We start from the raw sequence: 13,669 nt of genomic DNA, 5'->3' as shown, positions 1-13,669 counted from the left end.
GAGAGAGAGAGAGAGAAAGTAGAAAAGTAGAGGCTGGCCATGTCCATGTGGAGGGGGGGAAGGGGAGAGAGGGAGCAAGAGGTGAGAGTAAAGACAAGAATAGTTGAGAGAGAGAGGGGAGGGGTCAAACAGCTCCTTTTATAGTGGGTTGGGCTACCTTTCTGTTCCCAGGTAACTGTGGGGCCGGATATATCTAGCTGTGGTCAGGTGACTGTGGGGATAGAATCCAGCCAGAATGCTGGGAGCTTGGGGCATTGTCTAGCCACAGGATAATGGAGTGAGGGCTTATGGTGTCAGCATCTATGTCTGGGGACATACCTTTTCTGTTCAGTCCCTTGTAGAATTCTCTACTGGGTCTCTGGAGTAAGCCTCTCTCAACCAAGAAGAACACAGACTGCCTTTCACGGTCCAATATTTGTATAATATATGATGTGTTTTATGTATATTATATATGTAATATATGTGTTTATATGATATATAATGTATATTATATATAAATATATATGTATGTGTGTATACACACACACATACATATACATACATATCCATGAAAAAATCTTCAAAGTATTTCCATTTAACAAGAAGCTTGGTTCTATAGAATCTAAACATTAAAGTCTTTTTAAAGAGAAAAGTCTACTTCTTTGCCATTTTAAGACCAAGCAGAGCCCAGCATAAGTCAAGGCAATCTGTTCACGCTTCAGGCTTCTCTCCAGGAAGCCCCCTGTTATGTTATTTCCATTTGTAGAATCTGACTGACCTAATAGAGTCAAACCCTATGATATATTTCAGCATCATATTGACAGTCATCAAGTACCAACAATCTCTTTATCATCTTCGCCACAATGTGAATTCTCAGTCCTACATTGCTTACCCATGCTCTCTCACAGGAGCTGCAGAGGGTGAGCATTGGCCACCACAGCTATGATGGAAATATCAGTGTCTTTTCAGTGGAAGCCGGTTATCATAAAAATGTTACATACTAACCACCTTGACCTAGCCTTTCTACAATGTGAGCATGTCTCTCTCTCTCTTTCTCTCTCTCTCTCTTTTCTTCTTCTTCTTCTTCTTCTTCTTCTTCTTCTTCTTCTTCTTCTTCTTCTTCTTCTTCTTCTTCTTCTTCTTCTTCTTCTTCTTCTTTTCTCCTTCTCCTTCTCCTTCTCCTTCTCCTTCTCCTTCTCCTTCTCCTTCTCCTTCTCCTTCTCCTTCTCCTTCTCCTTCTCCTTCTTCTTCTTCTTCTTCTTCTTCTTCTTCTTCTTCTTCTTCTTCTTCTTTTCCTTTCTCTAGTTCTGGGGATCAAATGCTGAGTCTTATACATGATAGAGCACAAGGTTGTATAAATGCACTTTGACAAATATTGACTTTGGAGTTTTGAGACGGGGTATCACATATCCCTGGCTGGCCTCAAACTCACTGCATAGCTATAGATGGCCTCAAGTTCTGATCCACCCAGTATTAGGATTACAGGTGTGATAACATACAGGGTTTGGATTTTTTTTGTTTTGTTTTATTTTAATACAAGAAGATCTTGCTATGTTGCCTGGGCTCGGGCAGCCCTCCTTTGTCATCTTACGGAATGGCTGAGACTACAGATATATGCTGCTACCTACAGCTCCAATATATTCAACTCCTATTTTTCAATTTAAAAAAATTCTCAATTAAAAAATTGTAAAGATTCTTAGACAAAATCAGAGATAGCTGACTGCCCGAATGCTTGATCTACAAGACATCAAAGGAAATTCCGCAGGCCAGGTCAATAAAACAGATGAACACTTAGCTGTACATAAGTCATCACAGATGGGAAATGTGGGCAAATAGGAGACCCTCTCTTGTTTTGAATCTTTTTTTTAAAAAACATGTATCTATGTATTATATGTAAGTACACTGTAACTGTCTTCAAATACCCCAGAAGAGGGCATCAGATCTCATTAGATGGTTGTGAGCCACCACATTGCTCACAACATTGTGGTTGCTGGGATTTTGAACTCAAGAGCAGTCAGTGCTCTTAACCTCTGAGCCATCTCTCCAGCCCTTGTTCTGAATCTTATTTTCTATTTGTGTCTACACAGGCGTGTGCAGGTGCATGTGCCTGCTTAGGCACATGTAGAGGTCAGAGGTCAACACTGACTAATGTCCTCTATCCCTCTCTATCTCATTGATACAGAGTATCTCACTGAACTCCACTGGCTGGCCAGCAAGGGCTGGGATCCCTTGTCTCTGCCTCCCAGCACCGGAATTACAAGTGTGCACTGCTATGCCTAGCTGCTTTTTTTTTTTTTTTTTTTTTTTTTTTGAGACAGGGTTTCTCTGTGTAGCCTTGGCTGTCCTGGAACTCACTCTGTAGACCAGGCTAGCCTCGAACTCAGAAATCTGCCTGCCTCTGCCTCCCAAGTGCTGGGATTAAAGGCATGCTCCACCACCACCCAGCGTTTTTTTTTTTTTTTAAACTTGGGTGCTGATAATCCAAAGTCAGATCTTCATGCTTTTTCAGCGAGCATTTTTTCCCTGTCGAGCTATTTCCCTAGCACTTATTTTTAATTTATTTAATATAATATTCACCTACCCTGGCCAGGTGGCACATGCCTTTAATCCCAGAGAAACTCAGGAGGCAGAGGCAGGTAGAACTCTGGAGGTTGGAAGCCAGTATGCTCTACATGGCAAGTTTCAAGACAGCCAGGATTATAGAGAGACCTTGTTTTTAAAAAAAAATCACCAGTTAAAGTAAAAACATACTGTGGGGTTTATAACAAGCAAGTAGGCATGTATGACAGCATAGCTGTGGGTACATCTCAGCTGCTAGAGCACTTGCCTCCCGGATCATGAAGCCCCGAGTTCAATCTCTGACATCATATAAACCGTGTGTGATGACACACATTTGTAATCCTAATGCTTGGGAGGTAGAGGCAAGATGATCTGATGTTCAAGGTTATCCTCAGCTACAGGGATCTGAGGCCATCATGGGCTACATTAGACCCTCAAAAATCAAACTTCAAAACAAACAACAACAAAAAAAATCTACATGTAAGAAATTGCTCCTAGCCAGGCGGTGGTGGCGCATGCCTTTAAACCCAGCACTTGGGAGGCAGAAGCAGGTGGATTTCTGAGTTCGAGGCCAGCCTGGTCTACAGAGTGAGTTCCAGGACAGCCAGGGCTACACAGAGAAACCCTGTCTCAAAACAAACAAACAAACAAAAAGAAATTGCTCCCAAGTAGATATGACAGGCACATTGTCTAAATGTTTCACGTCTGGGTCTGAGGTGAGGTCAAACATTCTACATTTTGCAAAAACTTCCAGGTGGGTGGCCTTACTTGGAGTAACAAGGTATCCCACATGATACGGCTTCCTGTGAGGTAACAGAAGAAAGCGTCTGGTACATTTGGATGCACAGTGATTAGTGCCTGGAGCACAGGTTCAGCTATGAAAACAGAATGGTATCCAGCACTGTGGGGAGGAGCATACACTTTAGTGCTAGGTGCTAGACATAGTTTGACGGGGAGTAGGGGGGTGTGGGGGGTGTAGTATTGGCATGGAAAGAGAGGACAAGGAAACAGGTGACATGCGCATTATGGAAGGTCAGCCAAACAGTAGGCTAGTCCTTTGGGTGAGTGACAGGTGACAGGGTGGAGGGGCTGAGAGTCTGAAGCCATCAGGACATTTAAGAGATAGCAAGGTTGGAAGAAGCTAGCTCAGGGTCCTGTGGCGTGGGGAGGGGGAATCAGTAGTGGGAACCTTGGGGGAGTCTCTTCCTAGTGATTTACTCCTCTGTCTACTCCAATTCGCAGTTTGAGTCATAAGCTATCTCTAAGAAAGATGTTCTGTCTTTGAAGACAGCAGCACTCCTTTCTGCCACATTTGAGGGCCTGTGCCAACTCAGCCTCCACACACCTTTCTCTCTTGTAATTATATGCTCGCATTGGATGCCAGATTCCAGACATATTGTGGAAAGGTTGGTCTAAAAGCCTCTTCAGTGCCAAACGGAATTTGCTTTATGCTTCTCGAGAGAACCCGGAGAAGCTAACAAGAACTGATTACATCACTTTAGCCGAGACAGGCCCTGGGTCCTTGTCAAGGGATGTTTGAATTTAAGGCCTCTGGACTGTAATTTCAGAGAAATGGGATAGATCGTGATTTCTTTCTTAGAAGCCTGGGGCTGGAGAGCTGCCATGGTTGTGCTGCTTCCCACCTCCACCTACAGACTTTGGTTTAGGAGTACCTGCCCTGCCACAGGGCTCCAGGCTTAGCCAGCTACATTGCTCCTGAGATCTCAGAAAAAGAACGTGTAGGTGAGCCTTCCAGGGTCTGCTCCAGGGTGGATAGGCAACCACCTAGCAACACTGTGGCCTTTCCCTCAGTGGCCCTGGCCATCTCAGAGACTACTTTGCCTTTGGCCCCACCCTTCATGAGGTCACAATCGGAAGGCTGTGAAAACACAGCCACTGCTTCCACCAGGATGTGGTTTCAAGAAGGGCTTCCACCTCTGGCCTCAGCCTCCTGAGTGCTGAGATGATAGGTACATGCCCTTCTACCTGAGAAAGGGAGCTCTTCTCTGGACTAGCTGCTCGAAGGAAGAGCTCAGAGGAAGCTGAGATGTCTCTGCTGTGTCAGCTAGCCACTCTAAAGTCTGGGAAGCACCAGGGAGACTTTTGAAGCTACTAAAGCTGCATTTCTGACACACTAATATGCCTTACCCAGGGCTATGAATCAAGACAGCACTTCAAGCTAAATCCTGGTGATATTTGAAAGATACCGCGTACTCCCCTCCCTAAGATTGCTTCTGTCCAGATGCAGTGCCAGGTGAAAGAGACATGCCCCGTTCTGATCTGAGAGCTATAGAGCGCCAGCTTTCGGGATGCTTTTGATACCTAGTCTCAAGCCTCTGGATGTGCCTCCCTGGTCTTCTGTGGTCTGGGCAGGACACGGTCATACAGGGGACCCTAGAGAACCCCTGTTGAGGAGACGGGAGACTTATGGATATGACAGTTGATAGTGAAAATGTCATCCTAACTTTAAACCATTCCTAAGAGAGAGCCGCCAGTCTCTGGGGTGTCTGTGGTCACTGGTGATTTGCGAAAGTGGGTTTTTTGTCTGAGACTAGCAATTGATTATACCATACCATAGGTCCGAAGGATAGAGTAAGGGGAGGCCAAGGACTGGGATGTTTCTCATGTAGATTAGCTGACAACTTTACTCCAGGGCATCACCCCTAACCCTGAAAGTAGTCTGAGCCCATAGCCCATAGCTGACAACTTTACTCCAGGGCATCACCCCTAACCCTGAAAGTAGACTGAGCCCATAGCCCTCGTCCCTGATGAGCCCACCCGAAGGGGTGGCTGGTGGCCGTCAGCCGCTGTTCACACCTGAGAGCAGCAGGGGGCGCAGGGGCTCACTTCTCACTTTCTCCTTTGGTCCCCAGTCCCTGCCCTTGGTTCTTACACATCCTCCCGCTTGGCTCCGAATGACTGTGCCAGTGCCTTGGTTCAGGCCTTCATTGTTCCCAACAGCTCATCTCCCAGCTGATCACCCTTCACAGTAGCTCTGTGTCCTCTAGTCGGTCACCACCCTCTTGTCACAAACCAAACAAGGAAAGGGGCTCGTTTGACTTAGGTAACCACAGTTGGACCAGTGGAACCAGGGATACCAGCCTTTCCACAAGAAGGTCCCTATTTCCCTGAGGCAGCAGTTCACTCTGCTCACAGATCAGCTCCTTCCTCTTGATGAGGAACATGGCTGTCCACAGGGTCATCTGATTGTACCATTTGTGTGTGTGTATACACATGTGAATATTCATGTATGTGTGTACAAGATGCACATGAGCTTGTGTTCACATATGTGTGGAGGCCGGAGGTAGGCACTGGATGTCTTTCTCAAGCACTCTCTATTTTAAAATTTTATTTATTTATTTATTTATTTATTTATTTATTTATTTATTTATAGTGTCTATTATATAGCCTGGGCTATCCTAGAACTCTATATAAACCAGGATGGCCTTCAACTCACAGAAATCTGCCTGTCTCTGCCTCCTGAGTGCTGGGATTAAAGGAGTATGCCAATACTCCCAGCTCTATTTATTTATTTCAAAATGCACTTATTTATCATGTATGGTAGGAGGGCACATGAAACTTGGAGGAGTCTGTTCTCCCATCATGAGGGGCCTGGGGACTGAATTCAGGTCATCAAGCTTGGCAGCAGAGGTCGTTACATGGTGAGCCTGCTATCTGTACAGTCTCTCACTGTACCTGGCACTGTGATTCAGGTTGGCAGGCCAGCAAACTCCAGAGATTGTCCTGTCTCCACATCCCTCCCCCAGTACTCGGCATACCACTGCTCCTTGCTTTTTAGTGAGTGGTGGGATCTGAACTGAGGTCTTCGTCTTTGCACAGCAAGCACTTTACAGACTGAACCATCTCCCCAGTCCAACTATTCCACTGCTATCTGGCCGTGGCTGGTTCCCACCTGTGATGGCACTGGAGAGGCAGAAAATGGAAGACCCTGAGCTTGGGACCAACCTGGGCTACATTAAGAGACAAAGCAACACTATCACTTTTAAAAGATTCATTCAAGCCAGCATGTCCACATACACCTTTAATCCCAGTGCTTGAAAGGCAGAGGCAGGTGAGTCTCTGAGTTCAAGGGCTCTCTGGTCTACACAGAAAGTTCTGGGACAGCCAGGACTTGTCTCAACTCCCATCCCAACTTCCACAAAAAAAGGGAAGAGTGGGAAGTGAGAAACTTACGTGTAGGTCCTGAAACACATCTGGCCAGCTGCAGCTGCAGGGAGTCACCTGTCCTGCTGCATTCTTTTGGACACTCAGGAGATACCATTTCCTAGCAACCCTGCCACCCAAAGGACCAGGCCAGAGCTGTCTGTGGCCTTGGTACCTAAAACAAACCAGTCATTTTAAAAGTTGACTTCCCCATAAACCTTGTACCCAATCATAGGGTAATGCAAAGGCTGAGCAACCCCCCTCCCACCCCCAGCTTGTGTTTTATTTTCCTTTAAAAACCCCTTCCCCTATCCTTCCCTAGACCTCAGGACAGCTCTCCTATTCTCTTGCACCAGAAGGTTTGTGGCCTAAGCTCGAGAGCTTGGATAAAGACTCTTAGGTGCTTGCATTGGAGCTGTGGTTCCTGGTGGTCTCTTTGGGGAGGGGTTTTGCAATCTGGGCACAACAGAAGGAAGTTTGTTTTAAAAAAACTATTCAGGTTGCTGGGCGGTGGTGGCACACGTCTTTAATCCCAGCACTTGGGAGGCAGAGGCTGGCAGATTTCTGAGTTCAAGGCCAGCCTGGTCTACAGAGCTATTTTAAAACTATTCAGGTTAAAAACTCCTAAAGAAATGTTCTGATTGGTTTACCTTGGGTCACATGGCCCACGAAAAGTGGCTCCATTTTGTCCTAGTTTTAGCTGTGTCTTCACCCTACCCAGCCCCCAGCAGAGCATATCCTGCTGAGCGGAGCATCCTCATACAACCACACTCAAACTCCCAGAATCCCATTGTTTTACAACCTAAGACAACTTGTTTAATCAGATGAACTGAAACTTTGGAGACTTGCTGTGATATAGTTGTGGTTTGGGGCTTTATCAACTTTTCTCACTTTGAGGGTCGGTGGAGAGTCCTTTCTGGCATGAGCCTGCTCTCTGACACTGAGAACTAAAGGACTCTTCACTAACTGGCATTCTCCTGTGGGCACAGCTGTGTGATGGGCATTCCCTAATACAACCTCCTTAAGGATCTCATTAAATGGTGGCACACCCTGTGTAAACCCTAATAAGGGTGGATTTGCTAATAAAGTTCTCCTAGTAAGTAAAAGACATCAGAGGTCATGGGGCTTTCTTCTAGTCCAGAGTATTAGGAAAGCAATGGCTTCCACCCTGAGTGTTCTCTCTCTTAAATTGTTCACTGTGGGGCACCAAGCTGCCATGTTGCAAGAGGACCCTTACACACAGGCCCATGTGAGCAAGCATAGACCCAGATCAACAGCTGGAACTTGAGCACTCGGGGGGTTCCTCTGAGGTCACATCAGGTCACTGAGACTTGAAAGATGAGAAAAAGCCAGCAGGTGGAGTGGGATCTGCTGTGTGCGGATCCTAACTGTAGTTAAGGAGGGTGCCTGCAAGATCAGCAGAGCAATGGAAGAGAGAGTAGCCCAGAGTGGGGTTGGGACCGGAGGGGAGTGAACGGAGCACTGTAGAGATCCAATAGTGAACCCTGTGGGGATGGGGTGGGATGCACTCTGCCCTGGCACTTATCTTGCCAGGCCAGTGTGGGCCTCAGCCAGGCCTTGCATGAATAATTCACCTGGAAGGAGGTGCCCTGGTGGCTCCTACACCTAGGTCCACAGGCATTAAAAGCCAGCTCCTGCCCATGGAACGGGCCCCACCCTCTAGGCCACCTTCCTAGTTACATAGCCCCATCATTCTTCTTTATGTTCTTCATCCACATCTCAGAACAACCCTGTTTATCTTCTAGTGCACTGTTTTTTCTGTCCCTCTAGGGTACGTGTGTCCAGAAGCAGGGGCCTCACGTGTATTGTTTACTGCTTTCTGTGCCCAGAATAGTGCTTGGCATGCACTAGGTGGTAAGCATGTATCGTTTTCTTTACTTTACCTACAGGCTTTGAACATCTCTCATATACCACGTACCAGGACACAGCAGATGTGCATTCAGCCTGGGGCCTTGCCTCAGGGCCTGTGCGGGTTTGCAGGGCTGATGCTGAGTAAGAAGGCCCCACACTTGTTTAGGTTCTCTATTATTACTTTGAAACTCTCGTTCTTGCACATGTGTGTGTGTGGTGTGGCTATATGTATGTATGCTTGCATGTGTGTGCCCATACATGTGTGTGGGTACATATCCCCATGTATGTGCCTGCAGATGGAGGTAAGAAGTTGATATCCGGGCTGGAGAGATAGCTCATCGGTTAAGAGCACTGACTGCTCTTCCAGAGGTCCTGAGTTCAAATCCCGGCAACCACATGGTGGCTCACAACCATCTGTAATGAGATCTGACGCCCTCTTCTGGAGTGTGTCTGAAGACAGTGACAGTGTACTTAAAATAAATAAATAAGTAAATAAATAAATACATCTTTAAAAAAAAAAGTAGACATGCAGTGCCTCTCCTGATTAATCTTCACTTTATTTTCTAAGCATGTTCTCGCTGAATCCGGAGCTGGCCAGCTCCTTGTCTTGCTGGTCAGGTTGTCCTGTGATCTTCTTTCTCTGGCTACGATGGCTGGGATTACAGGGCAGTAGCCATCTATCCAATTTTGTGTGGATGCTGAGCATCAGAGGTCAGTTCTTGTGCTGGCTGGGTCAGCACTTTATCTACTGAACCATCCCCCAGGCCCAGTTTGGATTCCTGTTTGTGTGGGGGGGGTGGGGGGGCAGTAAAATCTCATAATTTTATTGTCTTCATAATGAAATCGACTTAGACCTGGATCATTTGACCCATTCTTTTCTCATTGCCGCCCAGTTCAAACCTCTCGCATCTCCTACTAGCCAGTGTTCCTTAGCTCTGCAGTCGTGTGCAGCACACTCGAGTCTCAGCAAGATCTTCCTTGCAGTTTTAGCCTTTTCATGGAAGATAGGCTTAGTCCACCCACCATAGCCACTCTCTTTCCTGTCAGCATGCTGTTTTCCCCAGAGAAGAGAGAGAAACCTTGCCCTTCTTGTACTGTGTCACCCTGTGGGGCTGATGCTCAATACACGTCTTGTAGAATGTCTAGCAGGCCTCAGGAATGTTCACCGTGTTAGTGTTCGAGGGAGGAATATCAGCTCAGAAAACCCACTTTAGGTTTCTACAGGCACCAACTCTATGGCCTCTGTTTTCATTTGCACTAAAGCACACCCCACTCTGACTTTCACTCCCAGAAAGCTTGTCACACGGTCCCACTGACAACAGTTGAGGCCTGTGCCTCTTCCCTGTGCACAATTGTGAATGATCTTAACAGACTTGTTTTACTATTTAAAGAATTGTGAAGAATATGTGTTTTTCAGAGATGGTGTAGTTTAAGAATAAATTCTGGGAATGGGATATCTTTGGATTCCAGGCTCAGTCTTTCCCTAGCTGTGTGATCTTGAGTGTCCCAAACACTATTTTTGAGTCTGGACTTCATTACAAATGGAGATTGGGCATAGGGTCCAGTCCATTGAGTTGCTGTAGAATTAGATAAACTAACACTATAAGCAACCAGAGAGGGTCCTGGACATCCAAAAGGCAGGTTCTCTCCACTATCCACACATCCCTTTCTTTGCCTCTTGCCTCTTTCTCTCCTGTGCACTCCTGGGAGGGAAAATCTGGGTCAATGTGAGTAGCTGCCTAAGTGAGAGGAATATTGACGAGAAAAACTTAGGAGTTATAGCCTTCGGGAAAGCAATAACACTTCACTTAAAAATTGCTTGAGCGAATTTGACTGTGGACATTTGCAATTTGTATGCAAATAAATGAGACTCCTCTGTCCTGAGCTGAGACGGAGCCCTGGGCAAAAGCTTGCAGAAGGCCCGTGCTTGGGCTCTGTGAGCTTCCCTCCGATGCCAGTTTAAAGGAAAGCCCTTCCCGCCACCTCAGCAGCCTTAGCCCTTTACGGATTTCATTAGTATGCCAGACAGCTAACTAATGAGGCCTTTCTCACGTGGGCTTTCCACCTCTCCTCGGCCGTGTGGATCCACACACTCACACGCATCGTCTGTTTAATCAGGTACGGATTGAGCATTAACCTGCAAGTGTTGAGTCTTCTGCTCTTGATGAAAAAGAATTTGCACTGGATCAAACCTCTCCTGATTTCACGAAAGGCCAAGTCAATAGACAAATCAGAGGCGGAAGCAAAGAATAAACCGGTATGTGTCCCCAAACTCTGGCTCATAGAATCAGAGGAGGAATGAAGTTTTATTGTATGCATGCCCATTCATTCATTCATCCAGCAAGTATTTATGGAGTACTTACTGTGTGCCTGGCACCATACTAGGTGCTGTGGATACACCTGTCTTCATGGAGTTTGTAATTCAATGGAAATAAAAAACAAACAAAACGTCTGCAGGCAGCTCTAATAAAACCTTGACTCAAGATGAAAGGGCAGAGAACCAGGAAGCCCCACCCCCACCCCCGTCCCCAGGTCCCCTCACCTACATGGCTAAGAATAGAGAAGAAGAACCTCATGAAGTGTGACCTCCCCCAGGTTGACTCAGACCTTGGCTTGCCACAAACAACTACACCCCTCTCCAAGTTCCTGCTAGTAGCCATGCCTCTCTCCAAGTTCCTGCTATGCCGGAACTCCCGCCTACAGAGACTGAAGATGAAGATGCTGATTGGGCCACAGAATGCTGGTGGACTGAGGGCGGGGTTTTGCCTGCCTTCTTGTTTTTCAGTTGAATAATACAAGGCCGCCTGGAAGTACCATCATGCATCATGCTTGGTCCCATTTTTTAATCCTTCTCACCATCTGGTTCTCTTTATTCTTTTAGGCTCCTACTCCTCTTCCAGAAGGCCTGATCATATACAGCTGCAGGCGGTTGCAACAATGAGCACCTTCTACTTATTTTTGAGGAAAGGACTCACTACATAGCCCTGGTTAGCCTGGAACTCATTATGTAGACCAGGTTGGCTTCAAACTTGTAGGCAATCTATCTCATCTCTGCCTCCCAAGTGCTAGGATTAGAGAAGATTACAGATATATTCCACCACACCCAACCAGTACACAACATCTCCCAGAGGATCCATTCTGTCTTACACAGATCCTCATTCATTCATTCGCTCATTCACAAATATTTCTTTTTGATAGTTTTTGTGTCATATTCTGGTGGTCCGGGTGTGAATGAGGCAAATACTTCCACTTCTCAGAACCATATTTTCCTTTGGTTACCAGGCCTCCCTTTTCTGCATTTACTTCAATTCATTTTTAAATGTCCCCTAATCTCATGATATCTCCAAGAATCTCTGGCAGAGGCTCTGGCTAGGATTACAGCCTCTCTTCTTTGTTCCAGGTTACTAGGGACCCAAACATATGAAGCAGGAGATGTAGAGAGAGCTCTGCTCTGAAGACCCCAAATGAAAGCACCTTCCCTGCCTTTCCCTTTTCCTCCTGGCCTCCATATTTTGAGGATATTTAAGGCCTGGTTGGAATAGAAGTCCACTGACCAACTGACTTCTCTTGCTTCCCAAAGATAAAAGCAAAAGTCTAAACAAGCTTTCTTAGTCAGATTAGCAATGGCCAGCTCAGGACTGAAGTGGGTGCCAAGGCTCCCACATTTTCTATTCCTGGTGGACCTCCACCTTCTTGGGCTACTGTGCCTGGGCTTCAAGGTCTTACCCTAATGTATGGCAAAAGCCCTAGGCAGCTAGAAAGTCCACACTTTGTGGATGAGCAGCTCTGCCACACCCTGGGGACTGCTGCACTGTCTTTCTAGTGTACCAGGCCTGCATGGCATTGCCCCACTTCATCCACCCCTATGCCATACCCATTTTGGGGTGTGTGAGAAAATACTGAGGTTCAAATACCACCAAATGGCTAGGCCAGAGCTGGAGTGATTGTTCACTTCTCCCTGGCTGGACCTCCCCAAGATCCAATCTTGTGGTCCCACATTAAAGCAGCCAGGAAATACCTGGGATGGACACATTTGGGTCTCATCAAGTGAAAGTAAGTACAGTTGCCTGATGGGAATACAGAGGCCAGGAACATGGTGCATGCACACTTTGGGTGACCCCACTGTGTTCCATGAAGCCCCTCAGTGTCCCCCACAGGTCCAAACACAAACCAGCATCTGAAGACAGAGACGCTTAATTCCAGAAGCCCCAGCTAGGGAACAGCAATCTTGCTGGGCGAAGCTGGCCAGTCAGCCAAGCAATCTGGGCCCTCAGGGCTGAACGGTTCAGGGGTTCTGCCCTTCTGAGCTTCAGAAGGTCCTGATGTCAATGAGACTGCTAGCCGCTGCTTCTGTCCCATGGTGAGAGACCCCCATGTCCTCAGGTCTAGCCTGCTTATTCACTGTTTCTGCTTCTGCCTAGAATAACCATTCTCAGCACCAGCCAGGTCAGGAGGCGGGATGAGGGACACCAGATGGTCGTTGGTGTGAGTGGACGTAAGTTTTGTGTGGGTTTCAGTGTCCCCAACATGTGGGCAACAGCAGAAAAGTTCCAGAGTTGATGTGAACTCAGAACCAAGACATGAAAAGCAATCAGGGCAGTAAGAGATAACAGTAAGAGATAGGTTTTGGGATAAGGTCTATAGCCCAGGCTGGCCTTGAACTTAACGAGGCTCCTCCTGCCTTAACCTCATAGCATAATTTTTTCTTTGGTTTTTTTGAGACAGGGTTTCTCTGTGTGGCCCTGGCTGTCCTGGAACTCACTCTGTAGACCAGGCTGGCCTCAAACTCAGAAATCTGCATGCCTCTGGCTCCCAAGTGCTGGGATTAAAGGCATGTGCCGCCACTGCCTGGCTTATAATTTTAAATATCTTAAAATTTTAATTTACTTTTGTTTGTATGCAGTGTGTATGTGTGGCATATGCATGAGGTCAGAGGACAATTTGGAGAAGTTGGTTCTCTCCTTCCATCATGAGGAGCCTGGAGCTTATAATTCAGGTCAGCAGGTTTGAGGACAAGGACCTTTATCTGTTAATCCATCTTGCCATCCCAGATTTCATGATGTGAGCACTGAATCTACCTTCTGTGAACTGGGTA

The 13,669-nt window shown here is 46.6% G+C and overlaps 1 long non-coding RNA gene and 1 pseudogene across 1 annotated transcript; one reads left to right on the top strand and one right to left on the bottom strand.

Moving 5' to 3' along the window:
* Positions 1-4,031: 4,031 nt before the first annotated feature.
* On the top strand, positions 4,032-8,964 carry LOC116079926. The gene is made up of 3 exons (XR_004114218.1): positions 4,032-4,508; positions 8,494-8,577; positions 8,871-8,964. It is a non-coding gene; the product is annotated as an uncharacterized LOC116079926 (long non-coding RNA).
* A 224-nt stretch (positions 8,965-9,188) lies between these two features.
* Positions 9,189-10,677, bottom strand: LOC116081065 (annotated as a pseudogene).
* Between the last annotated feature and the right edge of the window lie 2,992 nt (positions 10,678-13,669).

The sequence above is a fragment of the Mastomys coucha genome, unplaced genomic scaffold (genome assembly GCF_008632895.1).
Source record: "Mastomys coucha isolate ucsf_1 unplaced genomic scaffold, UCSF_Mcou_1 pScaffold6, whole genome shotgun sequence".
In the NCBI taxonomy this organism is placed as follows: Eukaryota; Metazoa; Chordata; class Mammalia; order Rodentia; family Muridae; genus Mastomys; species Mastomys coucha.
Note: the sequence above shows the minus strand (reverse complement) of the source record. Positions and strands in the feature narration are given on the sequence as shown.